This window comes from Aplidium turbinatum, chromosome 17, assembly GCF_918807975.1.
Source record: "Aplidium turbinatum chromosome 17, kaAplTurb1.1, whole genome shotgun sequence".
Taxonomy (NCBI): domain Eukaryota; kingdom Metazoa; phylum Chordata; class Ascidiacea; order Aplousobranchia; family Polyclinidae; genus Aplidium; species Aplidium turbinatum.
The window spans coordinates 13,288,997-13,301,001 of record NC_137488.1 but is presented as its reverse complement, the minus strand read 5'-3'; positions in this window follow the sequence as shown (position 1 = coordinate 13,301,001).

Sequence of the window (12,005 nt, the reverse complement as noted above, 5' to 3'; positions counted from 1 at the left end):
AGAGTGATGAAAAAAAAATGGAACAGCTGAATGAAATTTTATGCGAAACACTGAGTTTCGGTTGGATAAAAAAAAATTCGGTCTGTTAATGTCTCAATGGCGCTTCAAGAAAGGAAAAAGGCTGTTCTTTTTACAGCATAAAGAAAACCAGGATTTCTCCAATAAGCAAAGAGACGTTTTTTTTCTGAAAACCCTTGATCACGTGCACCTGATGAAAAACGATTTTTCAACAGTTCGATGACCCTTGTTTCTTAACGTTTTAAAAACACAACACAGGCAAAGTTTACAAAATTTAACTGGTAGGCTGAGAGCATTTGCATTCCAATAAAAAAATGCGCTAAAAGCAAACAATTTTTTTACACGTGGCAAAGTGGATTATAGACCCAGTGTGCTTCAAAAAGCATCGCTTTATCCTGGATTAATTACAGCAATGAAAATATTTTAACAACAACGGAGTAAATTGCTGATACTTTACGAGTTTTACCGATGTATCATCGTTTCATAGACCTAATTAGCAAATATGAACAAAAACCAATCTAAGTGATTGTTTCTGCACCACGCTCAATTCTAGACTGCTTTTGATAAAAAAGTGGTAAATAAGGATGTAAGGTAGGCCTATAAGACCTAAGATATTATTTTAGCAAAGTTAAAAACTCTTCACTGTATTTTAAACAGAACTCTACTTTATAGGCTAGACTGTTAGAACATTTTACGTAAGTTCTACGTTAGCCTATTAGGGCTTTGATAGCCTGAAACAAGCGTAAAGAGTTTCACCAGCATAAGTTCTGGTCCGGAAAGAGCACTTAAACACTAAGCCTTGTTTCCCGTACAAGTATACTGAACATACTCTGTGTGGTTTAACATGGTTAAATGTATAGGCTACACACCCAAACAACAGGCCTATGAATGCCTTTGCAACACCACAGTACAGTAACTGATGGTATTATACACGTGTATAGCCTACTGTTGAACTTTAAAATTGAAGCTAGCTGAAGGTAAAACTGTGCAACTTGCTGAAAAAGATACAGCTGCAACAGATAAAAATATCTTCAGCTAAACTCACAATCAATTCCTCAAACCACTTGCATCAGTAATCCCGCACTTTGTGTTCAAACAAAATTGGTTCTGTGATGAAGCAAGCAGCGTTCGCAACAACGTAATAAGACTGAACTTATTAAAAATTTAGCACAAGTGGTTACATTAACTTACGCCGAAATATCTTTACAATGCAGTGATTTTACTTTGCAGCACTGTTCTGTACTTAAATTTGATTTTCTCAAATGTTGATGTTTTTTAAAAAAGGTTCTAATGGCAATGGTTTGATTTAGCGATTGTTCTTGTTTTGAGAACAGTTTAAAATGCAACTATTATTTAATAAAGTATAGCCAAGAAAATCAATTCAAGACTAGACTTCACAGTACGATAGCTACAAACACTAGGCCTACATTATTACTGTTGTTCTTAGGAACATGCAAGAAAACTTGCTTTCTAACAAAAGTCTGAATTCTTAGTAGAACCTAAAAAACTTGCTATTAAATCAGTAGTCGCTTAGCCTTCAACTCAAATCATAAATTGTCCTCCTCATCGTGGTTCTTGCAAACATAAAGCAAGTTCTGTGAAATCCCTTTCTCAGACGAATACACTTCACACTATTTCATTGCACAAAAGAAATTAACGGGTTATGTAATAACTTAAGACAACTGTATAAATAAAAAAAAAACAGTCCGAAGAAACAGTTTTCCTTCGCTTTAGCTGAACGCATTAAATGAGTTAGAAGTGTGAAAACGTTTCGACGACTAATGCAAACAGCATCGCTTATTCTGGTACAAGCAGGAAGCTATGTTTTTACGATGTGCGATAGCTGAACAGTAGGCCTACACACGTGCAGTCGGATCGTGTTTGAAAGCTGTCAGGAAGTGTTGTCTATCGTGTCACTATTGTGCATTGTAAAGTAAGTTTTTCTATAACATTTTTCATGTACAATATAAAAACTGACTCTTTCTGCGAGGAATCGAACAAATTAAATCGACAAACCGTGTTAAAGCTTGAAAATTCTCATGCGAAGTATCAACCTACTCAAAAAAACTTTCTTTTTTACATTCTTCCAACGTCGCTGGAAACAATGAAATTTAAAGCAGGCCCTTTTGCTGGGTTGGAAAAAAAATAAGTTTATCACATACAAGCAAACACGTTTCGTGGTCGTTTTAATAAATGTATAAAAGTGATTTGAAAGCTTAAATTTTGCTGTTCTAAATTGTTCGAGCATAGCGGTCAGTAATTAATCAATGCTGATGGTGCGGTATATTAAAACTTATGAAAGCTACAAACCCCATGGTAATTCTATTGATCAAAATAGGGACTTGCATGTAAATTTCTACTGACATTCTGGAAACCAATGTAAAACTAGCATTCTGTTTCTGCTGTTTTGAGTAAGTTAGTAAACAGATCTACAGTATATCAAAATCTGCTTTCTCTGAAAATGTTAAGCTGCTGAGCAAAATTAAAACCTTACAATAGAAACACGAAAATCAACGCTATATATCCTAAATAGATATTGTAACTGTACATTCAGTCACCGCCACATTCCAAGACACTAAAATGTTCTCTGAACCGAAAAAGAACAACACTAAAGAAAGATGTAAGTCTTGATAATTAGTTGTGATTCACCCATCATTGGACCAATGTGAACCGTAACCGATTAGAGCAGGAAACCCTGGTTTCAAGCCACTTGCCACGTCTATGACATGTTATTGCTAACAATCTGAGTATTGTGGCGACATCATGCCCATTTGAAAATCTCAAGTCACTTCGGCACTGTACCTTGACTGTTTGGATACAGTGACATCATCAAGAAAAGAAAATTTGTCTACAAAAGACTTCGCCTTAAAAAACGCAATTGCGATCTAGCATAGCAGACTTAGTGTCAGGTGACCAAGAAATGCATTAGCAACATTTTTAGAGTGTCTGAAACTTAGGCTTCGATGGCTTTCCCATTGAATAAGAATAACTTGGAAAGAGCGTTACAAAAACACATGCTTGAGTAACAAGTGATAAAACAACTTCGTAGTTTCCTCAAGAATTTCCAGCATCCAATCAGCGTCAGTATACTTTCAAGTAACAGAAAACTAAAGTAGTTTTTTTCGTACAAAACTATACACTCGAATAACGAACGGGTCAGTAACGTTATCCTCAACTTCATCATTTCACTTAATTTTTAGTTAGATATATGAGCTGACAGTTTTCAAAACACGAATAGAATCGTTGATTGCTTATCGCTAACCACAGATGACTTTCTGCAATGTTTCTTTGTTGTTAAAACACAACACCCCCGCTAGAAAGTTTTGATTCAGCCACCATAACTTGAAAAGGATTTCAAAAATATTTTATTAACGAAATTGATTTCTCAAATTTTGTGCAAGTTGATGCCCACTTTGCATTGGCAAGACTATTCAAATTCGTTGAAAGCCTGCCTCAAGAATTATTACTTGGTTAGTTGAATTTTTATTGGAGTCTAGGTCCGTGCCTGATAGCAATAGTTTCACATTGAGTTATTAGGCGTGGTACATGAACACAGCCGTGTGCTTTGCACAAGTACCAAACCGACGACTATTTGAATATAGACTTAGTTATCAGCAGCGTCTTACGTCTGCACAATGCTACCGGATGCCTTTGCCGCACCCAACAAAATGTTTCGTCTCATGCCAATCCAACTTGCTGAGATTTAAAAATAAAGTGAAACTGCTCACTTTGCTGAGATATGTCTTAAGAAACCTACAGTGTCTGTTGATCGACAGGCATTGGAGCCAAACCACCTTCTCCACTCTGAAGCTCATGCTCCTGCAAATGAGCGTTGCAGTTGATGACGAACATCAAGATACCGGTTTGTGGTTTGTGCAAGTGACCGCTCTACTTTTACTCAGTAACTATGACAACATGAACTTTTGCAGCTTAATTATGCAGAAATAACGAAAAAAAGTATGAAGTCTACACACAACCCGGTCCCATTTTGCGTTAGCTTGATTCACAAATAAAAACCTAAGCCAGCATTATCTGTTTGCAGACATTGAATAAATGTAAAAACGACACATTTCCAATTTGTCATTTTCACGTCGTTTCGATGTCTAGCGCCCGTGATATGATAGAAAAACGACAACTTTTCTCAGCCTGGAATTCTTACTTTTATGTGCTTGTGATAAAAGAACAAATTCTTTGCGTATTTAACATTGACAACTGAATTTGTTCTTTTCGTCAACGAGTAGTCATAACATTGGATTTAAGTTTCAATCCAATACCTGCCATTCAACACACTGTATATACCAGCCAGCAATTCAGGCATTTTTTACATTGATTTGTTGGTGTTAAATCAAAATAAAAAACGCCTGATTTGTTGGTCGAGATTTCATTCGAAGTTTAATTACCATGAGTCAACTTTATGTCAACCTGCCTCTAAGTGGCGACAAAGAGCTTTTAGCGAAACTCTTGCGCTGTTCTGATTGATTGTCGTTGCTTGACTTTCCAAGAAAAATTACTTGGTAAAATTTGCGTATTGAGATTGGTTACATGTGCAACTGTATATTTGTTGTGAAACAGTTGTTTAGAAATGCTTGTTAAATGGACACACCATTTTACGACGACGACGACCATGTTAACCTTATCTTAATTTATCATAAGCTGCACTTTGATTACCTCTGAGTAAGTGAATGTTTAATACAAACTTTCCATTCTATATAGTCACCTGCGGTTAGAGGCGCTCAGTGAAACAGCTACAGTTAGTCGACAAATCTCTTACCGTTAACATAGCAAAAAAATGACAGGTTTTCGAATTCTTCATCCCACTAACGTCACAAAACAGAATGAACTGCAAAGTACGTTGCTTCATCGAACACCTGGAAAACAACCTTATCCGTGGCGAAACCACGGTTTTTCGGATTATATGATAGTCGATGAAAATTAGTGTATTTCATCACTTCAAATTATGATTTCAATCAGTGAATCAAACAAGTCCGCTACAAACATATGCATAAAATTTAACAAGAAAAACACGTTTAGACCGAATCACTGGAAGTTTTCGATGATAACAACACGTCAAGTTAGAAAGAAATCAAATACTGACCGAAGTAACTTTGATGTGTAAATGTCTAGTGACCGGTATTGTTTGAGACTGACTTAACATGGAGCCTTTTATCAAAGTATATGATCACGAGGTGTAAGTGCGTAAATTGATACGAAGTTTTTTCGCTTCATTTAATCAAGAAACTAGGTTTTGAAAGAGAACATAGAATGCAGACAACCTCATAGCCAATATTTGTGTCTAAGTAAAACCAAAAGTCGAATTTTGACACTGGTGTGTAACTTTTAAGTGCAGAAGACACCCGTCAATCGTTACTTACGTTATCTCAAACCAGTAAAGGATCTGTTGTTTTTTTCTCTCATGCTCAGACATGAGTAATTTTCAGGCCGGGGTGAAAAGTTACTTTTACTGTGGGTACCTCCTTGGATTGGTTTCAAAGAGTGTTTTTTAATTAAGGTAATTGTTTAACAACAATTTACATCTTGGTTACGTGATAGTTCTCTTTTTAGTGTTGGCAGATATGTGCATGAATTTCTGTATCTTTCTGTTTTAGTATCTCGAAACATGGAATCAGGTCAAAGTATTCGGTGTCTTTGTTGGTTTAACATAGTTTGTCGTTGACGGAAAGTAAATTTAGCGTACAGTGCCAGGCTTGAGAAACCTTGCAATGAGAGATCCCAAAACCCTTTAATCATCGCGCTAAACACGAAGATAATCTTCCTTGTTAAGTGAAAAGCACACGTAAGGTCAGAGCGCAAAAAGTTTTGCCTGATGATTGTGTAAATGACAACGTATATTCTCATTCGTGCGTGACCTGAAATAAAACGCGACAGTGGGTGGAATAAAAGATAGTCAACTTTTGACACAATAGACAAGATGATTTGGTTAACGAGATAGTAATGAGTCTAATACAAAATTGTAACTCAACTCGCCTTATTTTCACACGCGAACAGAAAATGTCTTCCTAAGTTATATAATTCACACAGCAGTGCTGATGCTTGGAACTTCTTTGTGACGAAGAGGGTATTTAAAATTAGTTAGTACGGGGAAACACTACAGTACAACACGACATCAGTTATTCTCATTTCTTAATTATGATATGTTTTTAAAACAATGAGAAGTCGTGAATCGATGCTTTGAATCGAATTGAAAGTAAGCCACAGAATTTAAAATTAACAATCTCATATGCGAATCACAGCAATGTGCCACTACTAAAAATTGTTAACATTCTTCATAGTATCTTTGAAATGAGGCCGCTACTACAAAATAGTTTAAGTCCATGTGGCAAAATAACAACATCTACTATTGTTTTCTAGCATGATCTCACACTCATCTTCTGTAGTATCAGAAAATAATTTAATTACTAGGGTTGCAAAATTTATACAGAATTGCATAAGCTGAAGTTGCAGTCAAGTGTTGTCCCGTGGATCACTTTGGCAACCCCTGAATATAAATTATTTGTTAGATTAAGGAAAAATGCTTAAATTTAACGTAGAGAAATTGAAGGAAGCGTCAGCAATGTAGCTAACTACAACGACGAAGCAAAGCCATTAAAATTCACCCCGCCAACAAAAACCGTTAGCATGTCCAAAAGATCGGCCTCTCAACAAAAATTGTTTTTTTACCAAACAATTTTCGTCTTTCTATAAATACTGTAGAGTGTGATGCTGATTTTCCTGTACACATTTGTTCGGAGTTGTATACGTGTGTTGGGGCTGACAGAGCTGTGTAGAACACACGATTAAATTAAAATTAATTATGAATGTGATTTACAGTCATTGGAGCCTTTATCCGTTTCGACTTGTTATGACAAGATAACGGCTTGTTTCTGAATAATTTACAACAAAAAATAACATCTCCCTTGATTGCTATAACAACCCAATTACGGAGGGGGATTTCTTTCAATCCACTGATTGAAATCCAACGCAAATGGTTTGATACTTTTGAGTCTGCAATGCATTGCTCCAAGCAATCACAGCTAGTATCTGAAGTAGAAAATTTCCAAAGAACGTTAGGTATTTTCTCACAAAGCATGGGCCAGCGATAACGACACTTTGAGAAACAAAAGACTTGAAAACTTCGTCATGAAAAAGAAATTGCTTTAAAACAACAAGACATGAAGTTTTTTGGAAGGATATGTATTTTCATCAGCACTTGCATGAAGTTATTAGGCAACCAGCAGTACTTAAACGCAAAGAAACGTTCTAAGTGATCCTAACAACTGATTCAGACAGGCAGCAGAAAATCAACGTGATCATTTCTTGACATTACTGTCGGTTGCATGGCCGGGTGATAAGAGTGTCCATCTGATGATTGAAAGGACATTGGTTTGCTGCCTAACGAGAGCACGCAGCTTGGTAAGCCACTAGCGGCACGCTTGCAAGTGGGCCCAAGATTGGCTTTGTCTTCATGTTCACTTAGTTCAAATTATGCACAAGACACGATGACCTGAATCTACTGAGTATTTCAAGATTACCCAAACAACAAAAGTCGCCTTTTTACATTGTTACAACGTCTAGCGATGCTACAGCAACATAAAAGGGCGACTTCTTATGACTAGGTGGTAGCATGGTGGAATCAGAAAAAACAGAGGGCGAGACGACGACTGGATTCGCCACTGCCAAAAACTAAACATTTTTTTAGTTTCTTACGTAATATACGCATGAACTAGTATGGCTTCGATGAAGAGATATTTAGATATACACAAATATAAAACCCACATACATGTTTTAGATGAGTTATCATAGAGACAAAGCGCCATGACGAAATCAGTCGTGATAGTTTTATCAGAAAATTTGCCTACAAGCTCAAGATAAAAAGTTAGAAAAAACCAAATGTCTATTCGGACGCAACTTCCTTTGAACAACAGATGAAAATCTCCCATGATACTTTGGACTCAAGCGTCAAGACAGAGCATCTAACTATTATGTTGAAATGCGTACTTTGCGTTTATTTATGTTAGATGAACTTTTACCAAACCACACTCTAAATGGGTAAGCCACATTCTTTACAAAAAGGTTTAAAGAAAATTAAAGATCACAACGTGCATTATCTTTCTGCATCTCTGCCACGTAAAATCTACTTGACAAAGTTCATTATTATTTTGTGATTTTACTTCTTAGGTAAAACCAAAGATATATTTCTGATTTTTTTTAAAGCAATGCAAGAACAACGAAAGCTACATTTCACTATTTAGCAATGAAACACGTCGTTAGTTCGTTTCAAAACAAAACGACGTCGTTTTTACAACGATTCAACATTTTTAGATGGTGGAGAATTTAGTTTTGTTGTTTCTTCAGTTTTTTTTTATCAAATGCAATTGTACAAAATGAATCAAATCTTCGCGTCAAGTTTTGCCCTTCAGTAATGTGATAAAATAAAGCGCTCATGGTGATCTTCTAACAATCTAACTGACAAAGTTTCAAGAGCGGGTTTGAAGCTCTTTCCATTGAGCTAGAAAGTTCAACTCGCTTCCGATTATTTGGCTGAACACTGGAGCAGGTAACAATAGTTTGGATAAAGGAAATTAAGGACTTGGGAAAACTAAAGTTAGAAACTGGAAGTGTTTGAATGTAGTCGGGGCGGACAACCCAAAAGCAGTTGGCGAGGTAGAGTCAGCAACAACATAGCAATGGCTGACAATCAACTAATCCAAGACCGCGTTAAACCTGGTTAAACATGCCACAGCGACGTTACACTTTCCATCGCGACTCTCAAAAGGATAAACTACCGCACAAGAAAATGACTGACATACTGACACTGTGGAGAATATGTTGCAGGCTAAGTATCCAAGTGCGATTTGTCTATCAATGCCGGACGACTATACCATCAAGTGGCTGCTCGAGGAATGCCCGGATATCTGACCCGGATGAAATGTAGTCTACAGGAAGAACTTCTCATATGAAAGAAGTGCCCAAGCGAAAAATAGAAAGACATCGCGAAAACATAGTTTAAAAACGTGCAGTAATAGTGGGGTTGCAAGTTTAAAATCTGAATTTGTTAACCCATGTGTCGGCTAAGTGAGCTAACTAATACTATAGATCCAATGGTCCATACTATCGACTCCATAGTCCAAAACACAGCTAAAAAACCTGACATACATACAATTAACTATTTTGATAATAATTTGTTGCATTAATCTGAGTTAGAGCACAAAAGTACAAATACAAAAACGCATTTTCGCCCAACTGCACCTAAGTTACATAAACACACAAAAAGAAGACGTACGCAATTGACGCAATGCAGAAACTCGAAATCTAAACAATCTTTCTTGTTTATCAAAGAGCGCCAGTTCCTGCTGCAGCTTAATTGCATGATTTATTAATCAGGTATTAAGCATCAGAAACGTTTTATTTCTATGATAAGATGACATAAAAATACGGGCAATTTCGACATCTTGACACTACAGTGTGAGCATTATATTTTGAAACAGCTTTTCTCAACCTTTGCGGATACTAGCACCCCGTGTAAACATGTCCGAAGAGTCTAGCACCCCTAACTATGGTTAAAATCCGACTACTACAGTGCATGTAGTTTTGATGAAGTGTTTTACTGTAATGGTGTGAATTTGCCTGCAATTTTATACATTTAGCACTTGACAGTCACAGCTTAAAGTTTATTTTAGCATTTCCAAGAGGTGCTAGCAATCACGATTAATTTGAAAACTGATATAGTGTCTAAGAAACTTTGGTTTTGCACAAGAAAAAATTAAATGAAAGTAACATAACTTCACGAGATATAACTGATACAAAGCTAAGAATACAATTTTCTTGTCATAGAAATGCTCGGAATGTTACAAAATCAAAGTACACCAAACACTTGACTGGAAACCCTTGCAATCCTAGCCTACGTGTTTTGAAACGATGAATTGATGCAAGTAAGAAGAACAAAGTGTTGTGTGGTTGGGTGTAACCAAAATAACGATATGTTCCGCGAAATTTTCCGCGTTATCATGAGAACATTTTTACTTTAAGATAATTAAACTGTTGTTTTTAACACAACAATATTTAACATGAACACGCTGTTGCTCGGCCAGCTTGGCAGTTTGTTTTCCGTATTGTCTGGGAATATGAAACAAAGTCCTAACGTTATGTAAACAGAAAGTAATGGTGTCACCAGACTCTTGTTACATAGAAGAACCAGTGTTTATTCTCGGCAGGAGATTTTCAGAAAGGCAATTCGTGCCCAAAGTATAGAATAACTGCTAGCCTTTAGAATAGACTTGTCAATCAGCAAGGATACATTACATTTAAACATATCAAAAATGTGTACAGTAAAACAAACAATACTCTCAACAAGCATTTACCATACGAGATGATTCTAAACTAAATAAATATTGCTTTAAGTTTCATGTTTGAAATAAGAAAATGAATCTTGCCACTGCCTGTGACCACTCACATGTATTTCTACCAGATTATGGACACTTAATCACTAGACAGCTTCACATACCATTTATGAGTATTTACACTTTACAGTATCTCTTAGTGAAGTCCTGTATTTCTTTGTCCTTTCGGGTAAACGAAAAATGGTTATTGTGGCCCAGTGTGGTTGCTTGTGATTTGATGTAGGCTATATATGAATAACTGTCGAGGAGGATAACTGTATGAATCACATTTAAAGTAATCACTACAAATTGTGAGAAATAAGAATTTACTAATTTTTATACGAGATAGAAAAGATCAACTTTTTCCAAAAGCTGTATCAAGCAATGGCTACAGTTCCAGCAAATAGATTGGCTTGTGACAGTTACAGTTTATAAAAAATTTGTCAATGACAGATCAAACAAACGTGTCAGCCTTTAAAACAGATGGCTACATGTGAAGTAAACTTTTTAATATTTGTTATATGATGTTGTTTGAAACTTGTTCTTGATAAATAAAAAGAAAATGATTGATCTGCATAGCTAAGGTCTGTTCTAAAAATATCATTTATGTACGGAAAGTTCAGGCAAATATTTAAATTTGTTACAAGATTGGGAAAGCTATTTACAGTTTTCGAACAGAAAAAATATTTCATCTTATGAAACGTTTAAGGCAAATACAAAACAAATTTTGTTTGAAAGTTCACATAGACATAAGATCATCTGGTGACCTACCAATTTTAATTTTAAAACGTATTTTTTGGTATATCATCAAGCATAATATACAGCACTACGTTTCTTCTGTTGAATTTAACGAAATGTAATGCTTATGTCTCAGTCAAACACACAGCTTTAAATTTCAACAATTTTGCCATTTTTGTTCCAATAAAACGGTTGTCGCTAAGACAATCCTGGATGCTCTCAGCCTAAAATTCCATGAGAAAGTAACCACTTTGATCACATATTTCGTAGTTAATCAAGATCCATCGGTGCCTCAATGCGTCGCAAAAGATGTTAACATCATTCCTAATGGCATACAATAGTAAATTTTCAAACGGTCGCTAATTTTACAAAGAATCTAACACGCTAATTAAGGCGCAACACGTTTCGGAGGTCAACAAGAGTCTTGTTACTTGTCCAAAAGGCATTTCCGTCAATGGTAAACAGGCCAAAGCTTCAGCAACGAAGACACTTTCTTTCAAAAAAGTAACCTTACCCGTCTTGTATTTGTTCTGGTGTCAACAAAATTGGCTTTGTATTTATTGTCTATAACTAGGCAATTACAGGGATTCAGTATGTTGCTACTACAATCGCGGTATGGCTTCGAATTTCACGTCCCTGTTTGATATGGTAGCTACGACCCTTGTAATCAAACGGGAAAGGCTTTGTTGTAACAAAAATTGGCTGATGTTAAAGTAAGTAGATACATGTAGTGATGTTGAGGCACCCCCTACAGCCAAAGATATCAATAGACGAGGAAACATCGTTCTCTATTATTAACCATGTATCGCCTATGTCGTACAAGTGAAAGGCGACACCCCATTAACACAAAGTAGATGAAAAGGTACAAGAGCT